This window comes from Diospyros lotus, chromosome 2 (assembly GCF_014633365.1).
Source record: "Diospyros lotus cultivar Yz01 chromosome 2, ASM1463336v1, whole genome shotgun sequence".
In the NCBI taxonomy this organism is placed as follows: domain Eukaryota; kingdom Viridiplantae; phylum Streptophyta; class Magnoliopsida; order Ericales; family Ebenaceae; genus Diospyros; species Diospyros lotus.
Window position 1 is genome coordinate 29,526,171 of NC_068339.1, and position 16,588 is coordinate 29,542,758.

At 37.3% G+C, this 16,588-nt stretch overlaps 1 long non-coding RNA gene across 1 annotated transcript; it reads right to left on the reverse strand.

The window, feature by feature from the left end:
• Nucleotides 1-12,097: 12,097 nt before the first annotated feature.
• LOC127795748 (uncharacterized) lies at nt 12,098-13,486 on the reverse strand. The gene is made up of 3 exons (XR_008021855.1): nt 13,361-13,486; nt 12,358-12,499; nt 12,098-12,259 (listed from the first exon to the last, which is right to left on the reverse strand). It is a non-coding gene; the product is annotated as an uncharacterized LOC127795748 (long non-coding RNA).
• Between the last annotated feature and the right edge of the window lie 3,102 nt (nt 13,487-16,588).

The window sequence follows — 16,588 nt, forward strand, 5'->3', positions numbered from 1 at the left end:
TTATTTATTTATTTTCTATGTAATTTAGGATTTTTATTAATTTCCATGTAGAATTAGGATTTAATTATTTGCCTATTTAAAGGATTTTCCATTGTAAACATTAGATAGAAATTATTATAAATTTTTGAATTTGAGAGATTTATCTCTTTTATCTTGTTCTTCAATTAACTAATCAATCAATCAATCATGCGCTCAAATCTTGCAATCAATCAATAACCATTCCTTTTTATGCGCAAATCTTGTCAATCATCCAATTCTAACATGGTTGACGAGGTTGACTTGTCTGATTGCATCATTGTTAGTCGGCCCTCCATGATTCTCATCATTTGACTTGTCCGATTGCATTATTGTTAGTCGGCCCTCCATGATTCTCATCATTATCATGGAGGGCCGACTAACAATGATGCAATCGGATAAGTCAATCTCGTCAACCATGTCGAAATTGGATGATTGACAAGATTTGCGCATAAAAAAGAATGGTTATTGATTGATTGGTTGATTGCAAGATTTGGGCGCATGATTGATTAGTTAATTGATTGATAAGATTTGAGAGCATAAAAAGGAATGGATGATTGATTGATTACCTGATTGATTGATTAAAAAGATCTGGGAATATAAAAGGAATGATTGATTGATTGACCATATCTAGTTATTTATTTATTTTCTATGTAATTTAGGATTTTTATTAATTTCCATGTAGAATTAGGATTTAATTATTTGCCTATTTAAAGGCTTTTCCATTGTAAACATTAGATAGAAATTATTATGAATTTTTGAATTTGAGAGATTTATCTCTCAAATCTTGTCAATCAATTAACTAATCAATCAATCAATCATGCACCCAAATCTTGCAATCAACCAATCAATCAATAACCATTCCTTTTTATGAGCAAATCTTGTCAATCATCCAATTCCGACATGGTTGACGAGGTTGACTTGTCCAATTGCATCATTGTTAGTCGGCCCTCCATGATTCTCATCAGCTACTCTCCTTAAAGTTAGCCTTGTATCAAATAGGCATTGGCAGACCTCGAGGTTCCTTGGTCTAGCCTCGACCTAGAGTAACCTCAACCACTCTCCTTGAAGTTAGTCTTGTATCAAACAGGCATTGGCAGACCTCGAGCTTCCTCGGTCTAGCCCCGGCTTTGAGTAACCTCAGCCACTCTCTCTAAAGATAGCCTTGTATAGAACATGTATTAGCAGACCTCGAGCTTTCTTGATCTAGAACCTCAGCCACTCTACCTGAATTTAGCCTTGTATCAAACAGGTATTGACAAACCTCGAGCTTCCTCGATCTAGCCCCGGCCTTGAGTAACCTCGGCCACTCTACCCGAAGATAGTCTTGTATTAAACAAGCATAGAATAAATAGATCTTGGGTCACCTCGGACTCACTCGACTAGCTAAATATAAGGTACCCAAGAATTTTTCATTTTATTACTCGTAACTCATTCAATACAAGTATTCACAAGACCTCGAGCCCGCCTTGGTCCCCTATTTGCAATGCTTCGGACCTAGGTTGACGAGGTCCATCATAGGACCTTGAGCCCGCCTCGGTCCCCTATTTTCAGTGATGCGGACCTAGGTCGACTCGGTCTATCACAAGACCTCGAGCCGGCCTCGGTCTCTGACTTGTAGTGCTTCGGACTTAGGTTGATGTGGTCCGTCATAGGACCTCGAGCTCTCCTCGGTCCTCCTTTTGCAGTGCTCCGGAACTAGGTCGACGTGGCCCATCACAGGACCTTGAGCCCGCCTTTGTCCTCCTTTTACTGTGCTCCTGACCTAGGTCAACGCTGTCCGTCACGGGACCTCGAGCCTGCCTTTTTTGTTATGCTCTGGACCTAGGTCGACGTGGTCCATCACAAGAGCTTGAGCGCTCCTCGGTCCTTCCTTTACTGTGCTTTGGACCTAGGTTGACGCGGTCCGTCATAGGACCTCGAGCTCACCTCGGTTCTCCCTTTACTATGCTCCGAACCTAGGTCGACATTGTCCATCATAGGACCTCAAGCCCGCCTCGGTCCCCCTATTGTAGTGCTCTGGACCTAGGTCGACGCGGTCTATCATAGGACCTCGAGCCCACCTCGGTTCTCCTTTTGTAGTGCTCCGGACTTAGGTCGACGCGGTCTGTCACAGAACCTTGAGCCCGCCTCGATCCTCTCTTTGTAGTGCTCTGAACCTAGGTCGACGCGGTCCATCACGGGACCTCGAGCCCACCTCGGTCCTCCTTTTGCAGTGTTCTGGACCTAGGTCAATGCGGTCCAACAAAGGACCTCGAGCCTGCCTCGGTCCCTCTTTTGGAGTGCTCCAAACCTAGGTCGACACGGTCTGTCACAGGACCTCGAGCCCACCTCGATCCTCCTTTTACAGTGCTTAGGACCTAGGTTGACCCGGTCTGTCACAGGACCTCGAGCTCACCTCAGTCCTCCTTTTACAGTGCTTCGAACCTAGGTCGACGCTGTTCGTCACAGGACCTCGAGCTCACGTCGGTCCTACTTTTACAGTGCTCCTAACCTAGGTTGACGCAGTTTGTTATAGGACCTCAAGCCTACCTCAATCCTTCTTTTGCAGTGCTTCGGACCTAGGTCGACGCGATCTGTCACAGGACCTCGAGCTTGTCTCAATCCTCCTTTTGTAGTGCTCTAGACCTAGGTCGATGCGTTCCGTCACAGGACCTCGAGCCCGTCTCGGTCCTCCTTTTGCAGTGCTCGAGACCTAGGTTGACGCAGTCTGTCACAAGACCTCACGCCCGCCTTAGTCCTCCTTTTGCAGTGCTTTGGACCTAGGTTGACATTGTCCGTCACAGGACCTCGAGCCCGCGTCTGTCCTCCTTTTGTAGTGCTCCGAACCTAGGTCGACGCGGTCTGTCATAGGACCTCGAGCCTACCTTGGTCCTTCTTTTGCAGTGCTACGGACCTAGGTCGATGCAATCCGTCACAGGACCTCGAGCTCGCCTCGGTCCTCCTTTTACAATGCTCCGAATCTAGATTGACCCGGTCCGTCACAAGATATCGAGCCTGTCTCAGTCCTCATTTTGCAGTGCTTTGGACCTAGGTCGATGCAGTCCATCACAAGACCTCGAGCCTGCCTCGGTCCTTCCTTTATTGTGCTCCAAACATAGGTTGATGCAGTCCTCCATAGGACCTCGAGCCCGTCTCGGTCCTTACTTTATTGTGCTCCACACTTAGGTCGATGCGGTCCGCCATAGAACCTTGAGCCCGCCTCAATCCTTCCTTTACAATGATCCAGACCAAGGTCGATGCGGTTCGTCACAAGACCTTGAGCTCGCCTCGGTCCCTCATTTGTAGTACTCAAGACCTAGGTCGACGCGATCCGTCACAAGACCTTGAGCCTGCCTCAGTCTCCCCTTTGCAGTGCTCCGGACCTAAGTCAATGCAATCCGTCACAGGACCTCGAGCCCGCCTCCATCTCCCATTTACAGTGCTCTGGACATAGGTTTACGTGGTTCGTCACAAGACCTCAAACCTGCCTCGGTCTCCCATTTACAGTGCTTTAGACCTAAGTCGATGCGGTCTGCTTAAGACTTCGAGTTACCTCGGTCCTCTATCAGCCGCGATCGAGACCCAGACCGACGTGGTCCACAGGACCTCGAGTCTACCTCGGTTTGATTCCAAAGTCGTGCCTTGTATTTGACAGGCATGTCGGACCTCGAGTCTACCTTGGTTCGACTTTCGAGTCCACCTCGGCCCTATCTGGTCGTGCCTTGTATTAGACAACCATGCCAGATCGTCTAGACTTTCCCTTCTCTAGCTTGAACGCTCGTTACTTGAGCATTCGACCTGGGGGGCTGTGGACCGTTCGAGCCCAATCTCGACTCTCCCCTTAGGCCCAATCTTGGTTCTCTCTCTGGACCTAGCCTTGGCCCAACGCCAGCCTGCCATGACATCATTATGACGGATCTCATCCACATTAATGAGGGTCCCGTCGCCACCATGTTGCCACTTGGGAACCTCCACCAGCGCCGAATAGCCAGTCCCATCACCTACAAGCGCACGTCTCATGCATGCAGGAAGACATCTCCTCATTCTATATCAACCAGCTCTCTTTAGAGCCAAGGTATGTTCTCACCTCTGACCTACTGATACATTGCCTCATCTTACTCTCTTACTCACTCGACCGTCGGAGTGCTTGTAGGTGCCAGCCGCCCCCCGAACAGATTAGTCACCTCCAATCGTCCCTCTCTTGGTCAGGAAGGAACAGGTTCATTTGTGGATGGTTTGTTGCTTACGTCTTATGTTTCCTTTGTTTCCAATATATTCTTTCTACTTGGTTGCATCGGTTTGAACACGATAGCTTTTGTGCGTGACTTATGGTTTGTATATCATATTTCTCCTGCTTTGTCATACAACATGTCATGGTTGATGGCTTATGTAACACCCCACTTTCTCGGGCATATTATAAACTTAAGAAATTTGAGATATATATATTTTTTTCCTTAAGAACAATCTCAACATCATATTAATTCCCAAACTTTCCATTTACCTACCTAGCATCATACATCATAAATGTTAGGCTAGGTATTCACCAATAGTGGAAGCATGAATCGAACCTAAGTATACATCAAACCATATTAATAATACGTGATCGCTCCGGACATATTCCATAACACAAGACTGTTCATTAACAAAGCATAAGTTTTTCAACATGACTTGAAACCTAACATCACATAACCAAATCTTCATAAATAAGCAGAACATCGTATTTACATGTAGAATCCATCGGCCACGTCATCACGTGCCTTGAACCTTAACTTTATCATTAACCTTAAGTAAGGTTATACGTCATCATTCCTCAAAATGTTTAGATTTCAAAGTAGTAGAACTTAAACACATGGGCTACATAACATTCAATCATTTCATCTTACACTTTGCTAAGTGTCATATCATGCCTCATTCATCCTCGTTTCTACTACAATCTCCATCTAGGACGTTTGAATATTCTAGGGGCAAAGCCAAAGTTAGATGATGAATCATCTAAGTAAGGGTACATAAACATATTTCGTGCATGAATGCAAAATACAACATAACATCATTCCTTTCGTTTGAGTCAATCGCACCCAACTAATACTCTCCATTTTAATAGCCTCCTTATTAGGTCGAGGTGTATGGGTGAACCCTTGGCAGAGTAGCAGCGCTAGTCCATAATCCCAAACCCTTATGCGTGGCATGATCAATAATATTATCGTGAACTTATGCATAATTCATCATCAATACATGTAAATGCACTACACATGATGCGTAACTTAACATAGAATGCCAATATAATAAAATCATTTGCATAAAATTGGTTTTGGGTTGAAACACTTATCTTTTTCACTAAGTTTAGAACATCTCGTAAAATGTGCATCATCTCAATTTGCGTGTCTGACCTCGATTATCGTGTATAACCTCGATTTTTGCATAAATCACTTCACCTTAAGCCTCAATGATCCCTAGACACTATATTTATTTCAAAGGAACATAAATATCTATTTTTCATAATTTTTTCATGATTTCTTCTATTTTTCTATATTTTCTCTCTAAAGTTCCAAATAAATACCTCTTTAACTATTTTCTCCAACCTTTTTCCACAAAAAATTTTCATATTCTAAGAACTTCAAAGGAAAATTCTAGAACTTACCTTAAAGCATCATTTGCATGCAAAACAAGGCTGATCATTGCGGAAACTAAGACATCTGGAAGGCAAACATCAAAACTTTTTGCACAAACCCTCATAACTTATTTTTCTCTTTTCTCTAACATTTTTTTCAAATTTTTTGGACTTCCCACATACCCCCACGCGCTAGGGTGAAGACCAGCGTGTGTTGGCCACTCGCCAATCATCTTTTCTGGTGACGGCTAGCCAACGATGCTGGTTCTTTCCACCAGCTTCTTCCTCTCTTCCAGTCGATCCATTTGCTAGCTGTTGAAGCTTGAACGGAGCATCGAAGACCCTTCAACGGATTAGCCAAAGCTTTGGCTTGGTCGTCCACCTCCTAACTCCGGTAAGGCTTCGAATCGCCATCAAACCATCACCAAAATGCCTCAAATTGCACAGAAATCATCCTTACCTCACGGGCAACAAAAGCCCTTTATTTTGGTCTCTCAATTTGTTCAAAATCGCAGCCGATTTGAAGCTCCAAACTTTCCCAGTTCAGCCACCATGAACACCTATTTATAGGCCATTTCGATCCTTTAAAAGCCCGAGATCGACCAACCCATGCTCCTTAGAGCATAAACCGACCTCAAATTGCCCTCAAACGAGCCTCACTCGACCACAAAAGTGAAAGTAAAGCAAGATTGTTATGGGACAAGTAGTATAGTTCAAAAATTTTAAACCTTGCCCCGATCTTGGCGATTGGATCAACGTCGAAATTAAATCATTCATATACAAATAAAATAAATCTAACCTTTAGATTTTTGAGTCGTTCATGGATTCGAGTCGTCCAAGTATTCGGCCTCTAACTCGTGATACGCGGCACGCGTCCATTGGCAAGGAGAGCGGAATAGGAGTGCTAGCTCTTTCTCCTTTTTGCGGCTTGTGTATGGATAGAAAAGAACGCCGAAATATCACACAACCATTAATTCCTCAATTTGGGTAACCCATAAAAGGGTATTTATAGAGAAGCCTTCTAGGGTTTCTTAAAGCTAATGGATTGGGCTAACCCATTAATCCTAATTCAACTAGAATCTTAAGTAGGCTTATCTTAGTCCAACTAGAAATATAATTAAGTGGCCCAAATCCATTTATAAAATATTTAGCCCAAATCTAATTCAAACACAAATACTTATTATTTAATATTTGGTCCAAATCTAATTTAGTCCAAATATAATATTTAATATTTGGCCCAAATACTTTATTTAGTCCAAATATTAACTTAAGCCCAAATATATTTTATTTCCTATTTGTCACTCTAACAAATAGAAAATTATTAAATTAGAAACTATTTCCTAATTTAATCAATTGCCATTTTAGGAAACTCTTTCCATTATGATGACCCCTCGTCATTACGTCTCTTTGTTTTTTTTTTTTTTTTGTGAGAACCTACGACGGCACAACTTTTTACCGAAGTGTCCCACTTAACCATACGTCTGTTCTCCTGATTTAAGTTAGGGATTGAGCCTATTGCGTACGACTTATTAGGCTTTCGAATATGTTGGCAATGTGTCGGTATGAACACATAAGACAAGATTGATCTCTAGCAAGGCGTTATGCCTACCCAATTATTCAAAAAGATTCATAATCCATAAATAACCTTTCAGGAGCATGGTTACTGTGTAATTTGATCCTTTCGTCAATGTATTTTATGTGATCTCAAGTCTGGCAATGTGTTGCTTGATTATGATTACATTAGTTTTTCTTCGGTTATCCAGATATCTTCACTTAATAGAAAGTGAATCAATAACTCCTTATTGATCTCTTTCACCATGGCCATGGATTTAAAGTGAATATCCACCAAAGAGCCTTATATATATATATATATCATCTTTTATCAAGGGATAGACGAGTTCCATCTTGGTTATACACCCATCTCCATAAGCCTCATGATATACCCAACGATCGCCCACGTGCAGCCTTTATCTAGGCCCATACCGGTTTTCTTATGAGATAACCGCGATAACCTTAGGTCCAAGGATTAGTTACACCCTTCTTGTATGAGAATACCATCAACATATAACCAAAATAAATTCTCATGGCGAGTCATGTCTAGTGACACGTTCTCCAACATTGGTCACTTATGTACTTGTCTAGGTATCCCCATGCCTATGGATGTGAGACCCCCATTGCTATCACATAGCAAAAACATAGTATATACAAGTCTTACCACAATTGTCAATGTTCATTCTTGACATTGCTACGATTTGGGACGTTTAATGATGTTAAGAAACTGTGATGTATCATCTCACATCTTTATAGATTAATCATAGTATACATCATATGGACTTCTATCTAGTTTCATTCGGTTATTACAATAACAAGAAACTAATAGAATGACTTCTTGTAAATTTGAACAACTCTTTATTCAAATAATAAACACGATTACAATTGTCAGTGTACAACATTGTAACATCCCGTTCGAGCGATAGGAAGGATCGGAACAACTTATCTTGATGGGCCTACACGAACTTCCCAGGGGGGTCACCCATCCCTGGATTACCCCAAGTCAAGCACGCTTAACTTGGGAGTTCTTTGCCAACATTCAGCCCAAAAGGTATCCAGCTGGTGTTGTTTCCTTCCTTACACTATCCTCGATATATACTAACTTCTCTGGGCTCTTGGGGTATTACAAACATGCCCAATCTGATTGGGTCTAGAGCACCTACACTAACAAAAAGCCACTTGCAGGTCTTGCAAAAAATAACCGAACATCCGGTCAGTTTTTCTCGAAATCCGACCACCCCGGTGGCTCTTATTGCCTCAAGCCTTTTTCAAAAAGCCTCCCCCAACCATCCCTCGTGCAACCCCCTAGCTGAAACGATCGAAATCGGTGACTAGTGACCTGCTAGTAGATTTCCCATTGGGTAACTTTTGCTAAATTGCACTTTGGCCTCTCATAGTTTGGGTTTCTTAGTTTGGCCCATTTCACCTAGCCCCTCAAGTCCTAAAACATACATTTGACCCCCGAAGATTTTGAAAAAATATTGTTTCGACCTCCCTCTGACAGTTTCAAAAATTGCACTTAGGCCCGAATCTTCATTTTAGCCTTAAGCCCTTTCGTTTCTTCATGAAACCACTGAATGGTTGTTCTGCATGTCGAATATGAACCCCCTCAAGATTCTGTTGACTTCCCAGAAGCCCCCCACAATTATTCGATTTCTTAGCCTAAATCGCAGCTATATTTTAGCTGTATCAAAAATCATTTCTGATTCAATTTCTCTCGATGACATAGATCATGTCTCGAAATACTCATCAAAGTCGTATCATTTTTCTTAGATATCTCGGCTTCAGGGCATTCCTTACAGTCGATTCGATACTTATAACTACTATCAAGCCAATTTTTTGATATTCTAAACTTACTTAAATTATGTGATAACCTTATGAAAATATGGGTTCTTACATCTTACATCTCATGTTTCCTTGCTTTGAGCATATCTTGCTCATTTTATATGCATCTTGGTGTTTGTATATTGTGGTTAGTTGATGAGCTGAATGTGATGATTGGTAACTTGTTAGTGGAACATCACGATGATCCGAGGGGGGCAATCCCATGCCTATAGGTGAGGCATGAGGGGTTGACCATGATCACGTGTCTAGAGGTAGGGCTTAGCTTGGAGGTGAGGCTGAGATGTTTGCCACGAGAATTGACAGGGATGATGGTAACTCGGGGAGATTCCTTGACATATTGCATATTACTCTTGCATACATTGTTTATTTTCTTATACCACTCACTTGGATTTAACTGTCTAATTTGGGTGTTTCATATCCTTGAAACATTCAACATTCCAGGTATGTCAAATGTGACAAGTATCCCAGGTTCCAGTTCGGGTAAAGGCAAGGAGGTGGTGTTGGCTAGCTTTAAGTTTGGATTCTTAGTTATAAAATCATTATTTATATTTGTAAACCAAGCGTAGCACTTGTACTCTCAATATTGTATTGTAAATAGCAATTAAGATACTTATGGATGTATGGTGTAGTGTGCAGTTCTACGGTTACACCCCAAATTCATGTATTCGTGAGACCGTTATAATTTCTGAGATGTTGGTGTGATAGATTTTTACTAAAATTATGGAAATCCTAGCTATTTAGCACACTTAGGTTCAATCTTCGCTTTCGTTGATAAAGAATTTCTAATAACACCCGTATGTGATATTAACTTATATTTAACGGTTGTCATTAGCATATAACGAACATTACACAGCTTCAATGTGTAAGTAAAAAGTGGGGCGTTACATAAGCAATGAAGGTTCTAAACCTCCTTTGGTGCACAATCAATTGATTAATAAAACTAGTAGTGAAGAATAAAGGTTATGATGCGATATTGGGGAAGGTGGGTCGGCACAAGATTGATCAATAGACAAGGTTTCGGGCTTGACTTAGTGATTTAGAGCTTTATTTTCGCGTTTGTGGAGTGAAGGACACTTAGATAAAAGGGCATTGAGCTTCAACTTGAAGGAAGGATGTCGAGCTAGACCATTGTTGAGTTTTTGGAATTTAAATTCTATTTAATGGATAATATAAGATTCAAATCTTCAATTATGTGTGTAGATATATATATATATATTTAATATCAACTTAATAGACTCTTGGTTTGAGTTCTTTGATTTTTAATTTCATAACTTAACAGAGTTGGATAAATTAATTTTTAATATATTTAAGGTTCCTTTGGAATTTTAATTTTGTTTAATATATAATAGGAGGATAATAAGATAAAAAAAATCAATTATGTGTATTTATTTATTTATTAATATCATTTTAATAGGCTTTTAGTTTAATTAGTGTTATTAGACTCTTGGAATTTCAGAAATTATGTTAAAACCTCATTAGTTTTATTCAAAAATAGAATTTGAAAACTAATTATAATTCATTAGTTACCTTTTCAAAAGGGTAATGAGTTATAGTTAATTTTTGTCAAATTCTTTGAAAAATAAAAATAGATAATTATTACAATTTGTGGCTAAATGCTTTTCAAAATGTTGTATGAAATAATTTGATTCATAGTGGTTCCCTAAATAAGTTGACCATCGATTATTTTATGTTTAAAGAAACTAATCCTAAACTCTAAATGTTAAATTGATTGTATATATTAAATTTATAGGAAGTAGAGAAAACAACTTCTCAAAGCAGAGAAATTACCTTTTGAGTGGACATGATAACTAATTAAGTAGAGAAAGCCGTTGGTTATTTATCTCAAAATCATTTATAACATTAGACAAAAACAAAAGATGACATCATCCAACGTATGTTAAGATGTATTTTGAATGCTAGTAGGATTGATTACGTATTATTTTATGTCCAATCAAATCGATTATATGTCGGAATAAAGGAAACAACTTTTGAGTGGACACGACATCTAGATAAAAAAGGATCGTTAACTCTAAATATGTATTATCGACCAATGATGAAAAATGACATCAAGTTTTTAATTTGCTTGCTAGTATGATTATACATATACGTAGTAGAAGGCAATAAGTTTACTATAGCCATTTTTTGCTAGAACTTTATATATTCTCGAGACTTAAATATGTTACATCTTATTTATTTATTAAAATTTATTTAAATGAATTTATTTTAGTTCATGCAAACTTTTTTTATTAAATTTATTTAGATCTCACAATGAAGATAAAAAAATTTAAAGATGCAGGTGATGTAACGTAATTCTTAGAGAGGAAGAATTGAGACATTCGGTTAATAGGTAAAATGAAATATTTGCAATTGCATTAGGTGTCTTAACAAAAGTATCTAAAATAAGGAAAATAATCCCCCCAAAAAAAAGAAAATTAAAAGGCAACTCCCCTTTAAGATGGAAAACAACTTGTCGAATGATAATCTTTAGGGAAATCATGATGCCCCACCTCTGTGGCAACATTTGGATTCGAAACTTGAGATGGAAGGCTAAAACTAAACAAATAAATAAATAAAAATAGAGAAAGGTTGACATAAGAAGAGATGAGAGAGGTTGACACAAGAAGAAAGGGAAAATAAAATAACTCGCTAGGATGGATCAACAATTAGTTAAAGCCAACCATTTACGTAATAAGTAATACGTTAATATTAATATTTTTAAGATACATGTCAAGTGATTGAATTATGATAAATTAAAATTTATAATTATAGGTCGTGTATTTGACTCCTTATTTTACGTAATGAGACAAAAATTTCACTTAGAATTTATATTTTTTTGTCAAAATTAACGACCTGAGCAATGAGACGGCGCAAGAGCAATAATCCCAAAAAAACTAACATTAATTGAGGACATGAGTAATGGTGAAGATTCACGAGAACGGTCATCCCAAGAAAGTAACATTAATTTAAATCATCTTTCAAGCTCTAAATTTGAGCAAAAACGAAGCAGAAATGTCAGCAGTTCAAAGATCAATCAAACCCATATATAAAATAAATATTATTATCAAAACTTTATTCTGTCAAACGATTTAGATTGTTGGCTTTCGTCTCTTACAGGGTGGGGTACCAATTTCATATATAGAGACTGTCGGTGATATATGTAGCTAGCCAGCAGGAGCTAGATATATACGATTTTCTTGACATTTTCTCAAGCATCCCCACCACCACCCGCGATGGCTGTCCTGATCATCTGATAGATATCTGCCAAAGAAGAAAGTAAAACAACCATGAGATGCGATGTCGCCATGCTTGCTTTCTGTAAAGAAATTATTAAAGTTCCAAATTAATTAATTAATTACATGATCCAACGATGACAAAAGTAAAGAGCCCAAGAATGATGGGGCCGTAAGGGAAGTCGGATGCTTTCTTGACCGCTCCCCTCTTAGTGATATTCTTCTCAAATTTCTCAATCCTGCGTTCTGCAACCCTCTTCGAGGTAGTCTGTCCAATCAAACCAACAAACAACGATTCAAACCCAGTATATATAGAATGTACACAGTAGGAGAAGTAATGATCATTCTCGGCTCGGGTCTCTCCATAGGTAGTTAAGGTAAGTCGAGGGTATGCTGTCAAATGTGACAAGCAAATTGACAGGTTGAAATTGGTGCCTAAATTTGTAAACAAATATCAGTGTCCTCACTTAATTGGATGCAAAACGGGAATCAGGAACTCGATCGTTATGCAAACAGAATATTCTGTGACCCAACCAAATCACAGAGTGAGTGATAATGTTGGTGTCGGTAGTAGTGAAAGTTACAAGCTGTAAATCACGTATGCTTTGAGAAGAAGAGGAGAGGGACGAGAGGAGCTTGGCAAGAATAAATAATAAAAAATCCTTTGCAACGTTGTTGAATGGAGTGAAAATACCATTTTATCCTTACGTACAAAAAGGTAAGAGCGACGGAAGTAAATATCACGACAATAACTTGCTAGAAGAATAAAACAAATATTAAAAAAATAAAAGAAAATTAAGCAAATAGGGAAAAGAAAAGAAAAAAAGCCCTAATTTATAAGTGGGAAAGGGCAATAGAATAATGGATGATACATTCAGCAAGGTGAGGGAGAGAAGCAGAGATCCGGGTATCGGGGCGAGGAGATGAAGAAAGTGCGTACATAGAATAAAGATGAAATGAGAATCAGAGTACATAAGCGAATAGATTCCATAAGGTGCAGAAGAGAAGAAAAGAAGAAGAAGAAGAGACGAAGAAGAAAAGAGCACGAGCACGAAAATGGAGTAAAAGTAACCGAAGAAAGAAAGAAAGGAGGCGGAGGAGGAAGAGGAATCGTGTTCTTGACGCGTACCATGATGGTGATGATGATGAAACTAGTGTGATGCGAACACAGAGACAGAGCCTGTCTTTCTGCGGGATTCGATTTCAGCAGGGGACGGGATGGGCCCTTTTCGCTTTTTCCAAAGGCACGGCGGCTTTGGCCCTCGCGTTTATGAACAACGTGACCCCACCTTTTATACCCGCTGTCCGAAAACCACGCGCCTCCGCTCTACTCCGTTGTCGGTTTCTTTTCCTTCTATTTTTCTTTTAATTTTTTGGGTTGTCACGAGAGTCGAGATTAACTAAAATTAAAATTATTATTCAAAAGCACAATTATAATATTTATATATTAATTAATATATTTTTAATATCTTTTTGAAATATATTTATTTCTACAGGCAACTGTGAATATGTGGTAAAAATATATATACAAGATGGACTTGCAAAAGCTTTATAATATATTACATGAACAAAAGAATCACATAATATAGATTGTGGTATTGTTTTCAAATATTTAAAACTAATAACAAAATCAAACAGTAGAGTAGGTGAGATATTATAATAATAATAAATAAATGTAGATGATATCTAAATAAAAATTTTATTTTGAAATTATTAAGAATATGTAGATGAGATTTTCTAGTATAAGAAATTTTAAATTATTTTTAATTTTTAAATTCCTTAAATGGAGATTTTAATCAAACGAGTACGACCCAGTGGAGACTTTTTTTTAATTGAGTTGTTGTTTTTAAATATCTGAAAATAATAATAAAAATAAAACAATAGATAGGTTTGTCTTTATCCTCTCAATTGAAAAAGAAAATTAAAGACAAAAAATTTAAAAACTTAAAGGGAAAGTGAGGGTATAAAAATTGGTACGTAACAGAATCAAATGACCTTTAATTGCTCCATAATTGCGTTTATTTCTCAATTTATACAGCAGAGAGCTACTGACTTTGGGAAAGATGAAATGAGAAGCTGCTTTGGCTCCTATATGCATTCTTCTTCTTCTTCTTCTTCTTCGCCTCACCACCGGTTATGCAATTGGGAATTTACCAATCTTCACAACCGGGTGATATTCTCTGTGCAGTGCGGTTCCCATAGAATGGAGATGTATTTTTATAAGATAAATAAATATTTATTAATTAAAATTTTTTATGTTGTAAAATACAACTAAAATTTGTATGTTGTTGGAAAACTCAACGAGCAGTCTATTGAGAAAGAGACATCCCTTAGCCTTCTTGCCTGATTTGCCATCACAAAGAGTAAAGGAAGTTGTTTAGGGCATACCTAGTTTGCTAACTTAAAAATGGCTCGATCCCCTAACCGAGAAGGTTATGGAGAAACCAAAAGAATAAGGAACATTGTGATGATCTACGAGATCTTCCATCTCTGGAGCAAGTTTACAAGACAAAAGCCAATCAAGAGGGACGTGGGAATTTCTCTCGCGTGAACCCTTTCGATACTTAATTCAGACAAAGACTTGCTATAGTGTAAGATGTAAGGAAAAAATGTAAGAATGTCATGCAAGAGAGTTGGAGATGTATGGTGAGTGAGAAGGTGTCCACTATTGCTAGTGGTGTTTTATAAATGCTATTGCTATTGCCTTTCATTCTCTAGATCTATATATATATATATATAATATAATATTTTATTTTTTATTTTATTAATACGTATATATGTGGGGACCACTCAAATGTTTTAAAATGACAAGTGGCATGTGTAATATCCTAGTATTTTGAGAATAAAAATAATTAATTTTTTATATTTAAAATATTTTTTGACATCCATTAGAGATTATAATTGAGAAAATTAATAGGTTTAGAGTTAGTGGGCTAAGTTAAAAAAATAAAGACTAAGTAAATGGGCTTAGAGTTAGTGGGCTAAGTTGAAAAAAATAAAATGCTAAGTAAATGGGCTTAGAATTAGTAGTATAAGAAAATAGGTTTAAAATTAATGAACTAAATAAAAGAATAATCTATTCAAAAGAAGATTTAGTAGAAAATAATTAAGGTGACAAAATAATTAAAGATAGTGGGTGAAATAATTGAGAAATTTAGGAGACAAAGTAGGGTGTGGACAAATAATTAAAAATTATGGGTAAGATTTAGTAGAAAATAATTAAGAAAGATAACAAAATAATTAAATATAATAGTTGAAATAATTGAGAAATGTGGGAGACAAAGTAGGGTGTAAACAAATAATCAAAGATAATGAGTGAAATAATTGAGAAATGTGGAAGACAAAATAGGGTGTAGACAAATAATTAAAGATTATGGGAGAGATTTAGTGAAAAATAATTAAGAAATATGACAAAATAATTAAAGATTATGGGAGAGATTTAGTGAAAAATAATTAAGAAATATGACAAAATAATTAAAGATAAGAGTTGAAATAATTGAGAAATGTGAGAGATAAAATAGGGTGTGGACAAATAATAAAAAATAATGGGTGAAATAATAGAGAAATGTGGGAGACAAAGTAGAGTGTGGACAGATAATTAAAGATTATGGAAGAGATTTTAGTAAAAAATAATTAAGAAATGTGATAAAATAATTAAAGATAATGAGTCACTACAATTATACTAAATTTAATTCAACCTTCTATAAATAGAAGAAACTTGAAAGGTTGGAGGGCTTGAATTAGAAAGAGAAAGGTTGTAAGAAAAAAAGATTTGAGAGTGAGAGAGAGATTTGAAAAAAAGAAAGAAAGAAATAGGAAAAAAGAAAATATAGAGAAAAATATCAAAAAATTTTAGAAAAATCCTATAGGCTAGGTTTAGTAGTTCGTGTAAAAATTTTTGGCAGAAGGCCTTGTTGGATATGCAGACTTAGGCTTCGTCGTAGTACAGAAGAATATCGAATCGCTCCGCAGAAAGGTGAGTTATTTTTAAAAATTTCTTAAAAATTTTAAAAAATATGAGAATGATATTTTAGAATTTTTGATGATGAAATTGGAAGAGAAATGCATGATTTGTATTTATTATGGATTTTTGAGGCAATAGATGCTTGAAAATCAAAAAGAAAATGAGAAATAAATAAAATATGAATTCTGAAAATTATGAAGAAATTTATGGGGTTTAAGAATATTATTTTAGGAATTATTGTGAAGATAAATTGAGAAAATTTTATGAGAAAGTATTTATTTCATAATCTTGAGGAAATAATAGGAGAAAATGGGAGAAATTAGAAAAATTAGAGAAAATTAGAAATATGATTTTTTTTTTAAGTAATTATGATGTCTAGGGTACGTCAAGGTT